Raw genomic sequence first — 7,539 nt, forward strand, 5'->3', positions numbered from 1 at the left:
GTTACAATCAAAAGGCATTAGAAAGCCACTGCACTACCCCAGGAAGAAGCACAGTTCCCTACCCCTTTACCACCCTGAGGCCCTGAGAATAAAGCTTCACAATTTTTAAAGCTTCACAATTTTTTTTTTTTTTAAATGCATAGATAGCAGCATGCAGGGTATACACAAGAGATTAGTTCCCCAGAAATCCCTATATGAAAGGGCTAATAAAAAAAACAGTAATACTGTTGTTTTGAAAGCAATACAATTCATGTCTCCCAGTCCTGGGAAATAGTTCAGGCTTCCGCACACATCAGGTGAAGGAAAGAAAGCTGGCCAGCTAGTTTTTTGGATAGATGAGCTTTCTAGTCATTGTCTAATCTCTGCAATTCTCATTCTCAACTTTGCAGTTAACTTACTTCAACTGCACAGATACAATACTGGACAACTCTGCTCAATCCACTGCCAGCCCTCTTACCTACTAAAAGCTAAGCCTCCCATTATTTCAATGGAAACAGTTAGGCTATGATGACACTATTTTTCATGGCATTTAATACCTTCAAAAACATGTCTCCTGTTACTGAACTCAACAGGATCAAATCACCATTTTATGTAACATACATCTGACAAAAGCTGATCTGTACCTTAAAGTGTCTCCTGATGGGTCCTGCATTTTCAAGGTGTCCTCTAATGCGTCTGTGAGGGTAAGTGTCACTTGGTTTTGAAGTATAGTAAGAATTCTAGCAGGAAAACAGAGTTATTAGCTTAATGTTACAAAATTATTCAAGAAAACATTCAAAGTTTCCAGGTTATACTAACAAATATTGCAACTTTCAATCTTGTAGCATTTGACACAATGACACTGTTTGAAGGAACCAAAGTAACAGTAGCGTAGGGCCTGGAGTCTAGGCTGGCTGAAGCGATGGCAGAGCCCACCATCCTGCTGTAAGGTCATCCTCTTGGAGAGACCTAAGCAGGTAACAACCCAATTAAGGTTCTCCACCCCTGCCCCCCCAGAACAGATGCGTCAATTTGCATGCAGCAAGCGTAGCAGACAGGCTGCCATAGCATTCACCCCGGGAATAAGGGCAACAAGATTAGTACTCTGGGCATCCCTGGTTAGCATATGGTCATCATAGGTTAGCATGTTTTAGAGCAGACACATGCACTGTCACTATGCACAGCACCACAGCAACCAGACAATCAATGTGTAGCATATTATGTTGGTCTTTAGAAGATTCTACTTTAACTCTGTATTACAGGAGAGCATTTTGAAAATTACTTGCCTGCCACAGAAACACACATGATTTCAAAAGCAAGTCACACAGACAAGTGGCACTGAAATTGTCATGTGCCAACACACTGAACAGCTGCAGTCAAACAGCCATGGTTGCCTAAAACAGAGCACTCCCTCCAGCCACTGTCCTACCTGTGTATTTTAGCCCTTTTCCAATTTTTCCCATGACAGCTACCTCAAGAGGATGCACACAGCTAAAATATCACTATTCCATCATTGCATACGATTATAAATATTTACAGAAGCATTACATACTGGCATATACTATGTTAAAGTCACCTAATGCAGACAGAATGGACTTGCTAATGAACTCTTAACAATCAAATTAATTTTTTTTTTGGTAGCCCATTCTTGAATAAGCACAAAAGCATTCCAATACTGTTGAACTCTGTTTTTTAAAAGCTCCAAATACATTGTTAAAAAGAGCCTAAGAAGAGAACTCTCATGAAATATTTCATATACACTAATATCTAATAATAAATGCAAATGTACGTTTTGCTGTTTACGGAATTTCTGTTCTCTAACAAAGTACCAAACCTTTCCAGTGGCAGAAACACTTTGGGATATGTTTTCTAACACTGTTACTAATTGGGGGCTGGGGGCGGCAGTGCTATCAACACAACAGAACAGTGTTAGAATCCTGGTTAACTTTTAACTGGGATTTAAGCTAGCATTTTTTTTTGAGAATATATTACTGCCTACAGGTGAACTATTTAGCTTCTTAAAATGCCTTGACAAAAGGGGATTCAGCAGAGAACAAAAAGAGAGGAAGAAAGACTTCATGAAGGGATATCAAAGTAGTCAAAATGGCTTTTCCAAGAAAAAAAAGGTATGGAAAATTAAATACACAGAGGAAAAAGCATGTCAGGAACTTCCCAGCCCCTTCTTATTCTAAGAATATGAAGATACTCCATGAAATCAAATCAACTTTCTCCATATAACACATAATTAAATCAGGAAGCTCCCTGTTGAAGTATACTCCTCCTTAAAGCTGAGAATTCAGCAAGATGAAAAAAATTCAAGAATATTTCCTGTTATAGTTAAAAATAAGCCTTTGGGAATTAAAAGAAAGCTTGTCTCGACTAACTGCGGATACACCCTTCCATATCCCCACCTCCCTCAAGATTCAAGTACATTCATGGAAACAAAAACATTAGAACTACTTAATGCAAAGACACAGCAATCTACTCTTCAGGAACTTCCTAAACCATAGGTTTTAAATGAAAGAAAAATAGAAGTGGGGAAGTACAACTAGATACTTGTTCTGATCTTCTACTCTTTAGCTATCCTCTTTTTGTCAATAGGGTACAAGGCTAGGTGGACATTTCTTACAATCAAGGCTAGATAGACACTTGCATCTTTCAAGGCACAAGTTCTCAAGTTTAAGCTCAACCCCCAATTATTGAATATTAACACAAGAAACACTCCCCTTCACTGGCCTGCTGTAAAGCTTGCTCATACCTTGCACTGAAAAGTTCATATTGGTTGATCATGGGATACCAAAAGTAGGCCAACCAAGTCAATACCATTTCCATGTTTAATTTTAACCCAAATTACTAATACCGTCCATGTGACAAGAGAGCAAAAAATGGTGTTAATATCACATTTTGATAGTTTACTGTAAGGATATTTTAATACGACAACACATTATCTGTTTTCACATTAGGCAACATCCTAGCATCAAATATGATCTACTGATCAGGCTTTCAGTTTTCAAGCATCCATCTTTTACCAATGCTGCCACACACAGCTCCTCAAGCAATAGTGATAAAAACCACAATGAAATTTTACTAACAAAGATGAAAACGTGCAAATATTTATCCAATACATCAAATTTTTTAAATCCTGTGTTAAATTTAAGGTGCTGCAGTGGTTTTCCTGTCAAATAGTCTTTTTTAGAGTTATTTTTGCCATATTTTCTGAGCTTTGGCACTGTTATGCTTGTCATTTGAAACCTGGCACTCTGATGTACTTTTCTCTCAATATTTACCTGTAGAAAAGAGCAAACAAACCTGAGAGGAATGTTGAAGGTTACAGTTTTTGTTTTGGATTTCCAAGGGTTTGCTTTTAAGATTACAGGTGGAACTCTCCTCAACAAAAGTGGTAAGAGATGTCTATTGCGGACTTTTTCATGTGTTTTCCCACACATTTACAATTTTGCTGATACAATGTGCTATTGCTACATCTCTTCTGCAGCATAAAACAGCTTCCCACAAGAACTGGAGAGCTCTGCTTGGACTGTGAAACCAACTGAACCAGTATCTACCTAAGAATCTGTAAGATTGAGCAAAACCACAAAAAGTTACTTTCTTATTCAACAACTATTATCTTAGCTCTTGCTTACGTTTCAAACTCTTCCTCAGTTTTTCCATGTATTGCTGTACCCCAGTAATATATGCTTCATTTTAGGATGTTTCCTATTTAAAAAGGTACAGTCGACCCAGGGTCAATGTTCTGGTGATCCATCAAACCACTTCTTAAATTGGTCTCTGAACACTGCCCTTTAGTCGTGGTCCTTACGCTTTTCAAGGTGCCCAGCAGTGTTCACACCTGAACCGTACCATTCTGATACAAGACTGAATGGCAAATTCCAAACATTTGTCCTCTCGCAGAAAGCAGCTACGAATGGCCTTTACCGTCATTCATTTTTGTTTTTCTAAGGCTGCTTTCAACTCTACTAATATTACACTTCCAAAGTAGTAGTGAGTACAGTCACGCAGCTCTGAATTTATTACAGAAAACCTACTCAACACAGAAATGATACATGTGGCTGAAATTACAGTTGGCTGCTTGGATGCCACTCCACTTAACTCCCACAACAAATACTAAAGCAGTGCTAGCAGCTTACACACATGGAGATCAAGATTGAGCTACTGCCCACCGGGATAAGCTCTTCTCCAGTCACACCCAGTCCTGAAGAATTCCTTCAAGAAAAGCCATTTTGAGCACCATACATTCTCACACAACATGTCTAGATGTCACGGGAAATGCTGCACTACTGGAGCTAGCTTATTCAGCTGAATTATTTGTACTGCCTCAGACAGGAGTTAGCTGTGTTAGTGATCTGCTCTGCCCAGGAAAAAGATTATGCTCTTTCTGCATTACTGTACATATTGAGCATTAGACATACTAGATAAACAGGTAAACAGACAAGGGGAACAGAATAAGAATCAAAAGGCAAGAACAGAAACACAAAACCAGAAGAGGAGATGCAATTAAAAAGTGCCAATTAATGTATTGTGGACACATTTGCAAAATGTCTGTAAACCCTCCAAGCCAGTTGGTGAGCACTGATTAATTCTATTTTTACTGACAAATGTGGATGGCAAACTAAAGTATTTTATCTTCCCACTTGTCTGCAAACCAGCTTCTGCATGGCTGACTTCATGAACAGTCATTCCTTCTTTAGGATGCCTTCCATTTGTAATACTCGTGCTTCCATAGCTACTGTTGTTCTGAATGGATAACTTCTCACTGCAGTGCAGGGCTTTAAAAACTGCATGTTTGCAGTTCGCTATTAGATATCAAAATGCAATCCTCCTGAATCTTCAGCACATCTAACAGTAACTCAGTTTCTATTTCAGAGTAACTCCCTTTTTATTTGCAATTACTATATTATTTAATGAGCAATTACTACTTGTTTTTGGGGACTTCAATTTTAGTCTTGAGTAAGTATTTTTTACCATTAAAAACTTGTGTTCTTTCACACTGAAGGACGCACTGTTATATCTGCAAGGCAGCTACATTTCAGTGATGGTCAGAACTTTGACTAAATAAAAAGCTATTTTTGGTGGACCTCAAAAGATTCATGGTCTTTTGGAACCCTGTCCGTAGGGTATTAATTACAACATATAAAGAATGACTATTTACATTAGACTCCTCCTTATTTTGCACCCACCAGGAAGGGGAAAAAAAAAAAAAGTTGTTTTAGAATTATACTGCACACATTAATAAAGCTTTTTCTGGTCTCACCAGTTCCCCAAGTTAAACAAGCACAAGCACTTGGAAATAAGACTACATTTATTTAGAAGGAATTTTCCAGAAGAGACAAATTTATTTCTACTGAACCTAATATAACTGTCTTCCCCGTTTCAGTATTAAAGGACATCACAGAAAGATAGCCTAAAAAAGAATAAGTGCCCAAACTAGCTTTGATAAAAGCAATACCAACACAGATAAGCTATTCCACTGTGTAACATTCCATCCTCAGGAACATTATTTCAGACATTTCTAATTATTTCTGCGATTTCTTCCTCAGTTTTATTTGTTTTTAAATTAAGAGCTTCCCAGAACTTTTATCATAGTGGGAGAAACACTGTTTTAGTAACAATGCCACCTAAACAAAACAAGATTCAGACGCTCCCTTCCAACCGCTTACAACTAGAATGCAGAAGAGTATTCTTTTTCTCAAACTGTTCCACATTACCTCAGGTTTCTGCTCAATAACAAGGCCTTCTAATTTATAGTTTAGGTAGTACATCATTAAGTGGAAGAAATGCAGTATTGCGTACAAATTTCTTTTACAAAGCTAGAAGCAGTATGAGTTTTTATTTCATAAAGCCCCTTAAATAATTTCAGTAAGTCATTTTGAACCTAAAATTTAGTTCAACAGTTTAGTTTGACCTGTTCCTGCTATTCAATAAGAGATCTAAAGTTGACCACCTTATTTCCAGACTAGCTGAAAAAGTGTTTTGATTTCACCCAACATACCGATCTAAACTAGCTTTCTGAAACAACAGATCTCCGGCCCACTCGCTGCTAGGTTATAAAAAAATAGTAGCAAAGTTGTTATGGAGTACTGCACAGGCGTGCAATAGCAAAAGAATTATTTTTGTTGTATCAGCATTTGGCCATAAAAGTGGTTTTAGCTCACGTGTATTAATCTATGCTTCAACAAATATCTGAGGAAGTACAGCACTAGAACTGTGAAGTTACGAGCAGTTTTATTGTTGAGCGAAGTCTGAAGATAATAAAGCCTCACTTGAAATTTAAAAGGGTAAGACATCACAGATTGTTAAATTTACATCAGCATAGGCAATGCAGCACAAAATGAATTGTAAGAACAACAATGCAGAAGCTACTAATTCAACATTTAGGCTTACCAGGTGAGGTTTCCCAATAAATTTCCTGAAAGGTGGCTTAATGAACCTCATAGGCTTTTGGAAGCCATCAAGTTGAGAGTTTTGTAATTTTGAAAGACTGCAGCTTTGCTGGTTCCTGATGTGTATGTGTGAGAGAGACAGAGAGAGAGAACAATTAAAATCTAAAGCCATAGCCTATCAAACCCCCTGTATTTTAAATGACCTTAGTCTAGCATCAGTATCACTTAGAAGTGAAGAATGACAGTTTTAATTTTTTTCTAGAATATTCAACAAATTACTAGTCCTCTGACTAAACTCAAGCCCAAGTTGCACAGAATTATATAGTAAACTGTATTCTCTTATGCAGTGACAAATTAACAGAGATACTCTGCCTTCCGGAAATCCTTGCTATGCATATCAGGTTTCCCTGGCTCACCCCGCTAGGCCTGCATGGCTGGTCATTGCTGCCCTCCGCTGGTTGAAATGCTTTCTGCATTTCAGCAGTTTTACACTGTACTATCTTTAAAGTTGTACAGAACTTTCCATTTTATGAAATCCCAAATCCGACAGAAGCTCAGATAAATAGCTAATGCTGCAGTTTCATCCTCAGCAAGCAGGGTGTTCTGACTTTGGGCTTTTGCTTGCTTTTTTTTTTTTACTGAGCACATTGCTAATACAGATGTGTCCATAAACCTCTAAATAAAACATATACCATGAAAAGTAACCACCAAAAGTCAAAATTCATAGTTCACGAAACATACAGAAACAGTTTTCATAGCTGCAAAATAAGTTACTGAGGCAAAAACAGAGGCACACTGGACTAGCTCATAGGCATTGCCAGTATTTCACGTGTGAGCTATTAAAAACCCCCGATCTCAGGAAAATTCTGCCCATTGTTCATACCAGTACTGTCCTCAGCCCACATTACATTGTCCACATTACTCTGACAGCATAACCCCTCCTCACGTCGAACTCCAGGATAGCCACGCTTACTAGAGAAACTTGTGGTGCCTGCTTTGAGTGGCATACGCAAAAGGTAAGAAGGTAAGCAAGACAGTAACTCTGGAAGTGGCAAAAAAAAGCCTTACCAGATAATCAGGCCAAACATACACTAAAGACATAGCCCCAGGTACATAAAAGGCTATATGCAACAGTCCAATTCCCCCCCCCCCCCCCCCCCTT

Source organism: Pygoscelis adeliae, unplaced genomic scaffold (assembly GCF_000699105.1).
Source record: "Pygoscelis adeliae isolate BGI_AS28 unplaced genomic scaffold, ASM69910v1 Scaffold386, whole genome shotgun sequence".
Lineage (NCBI taxonomy): Eukaryota > Metazoa > Chordata > Aves > Sphenisciformes > Spheniscidae > Pygoscelis > Pygoscelis adeliae.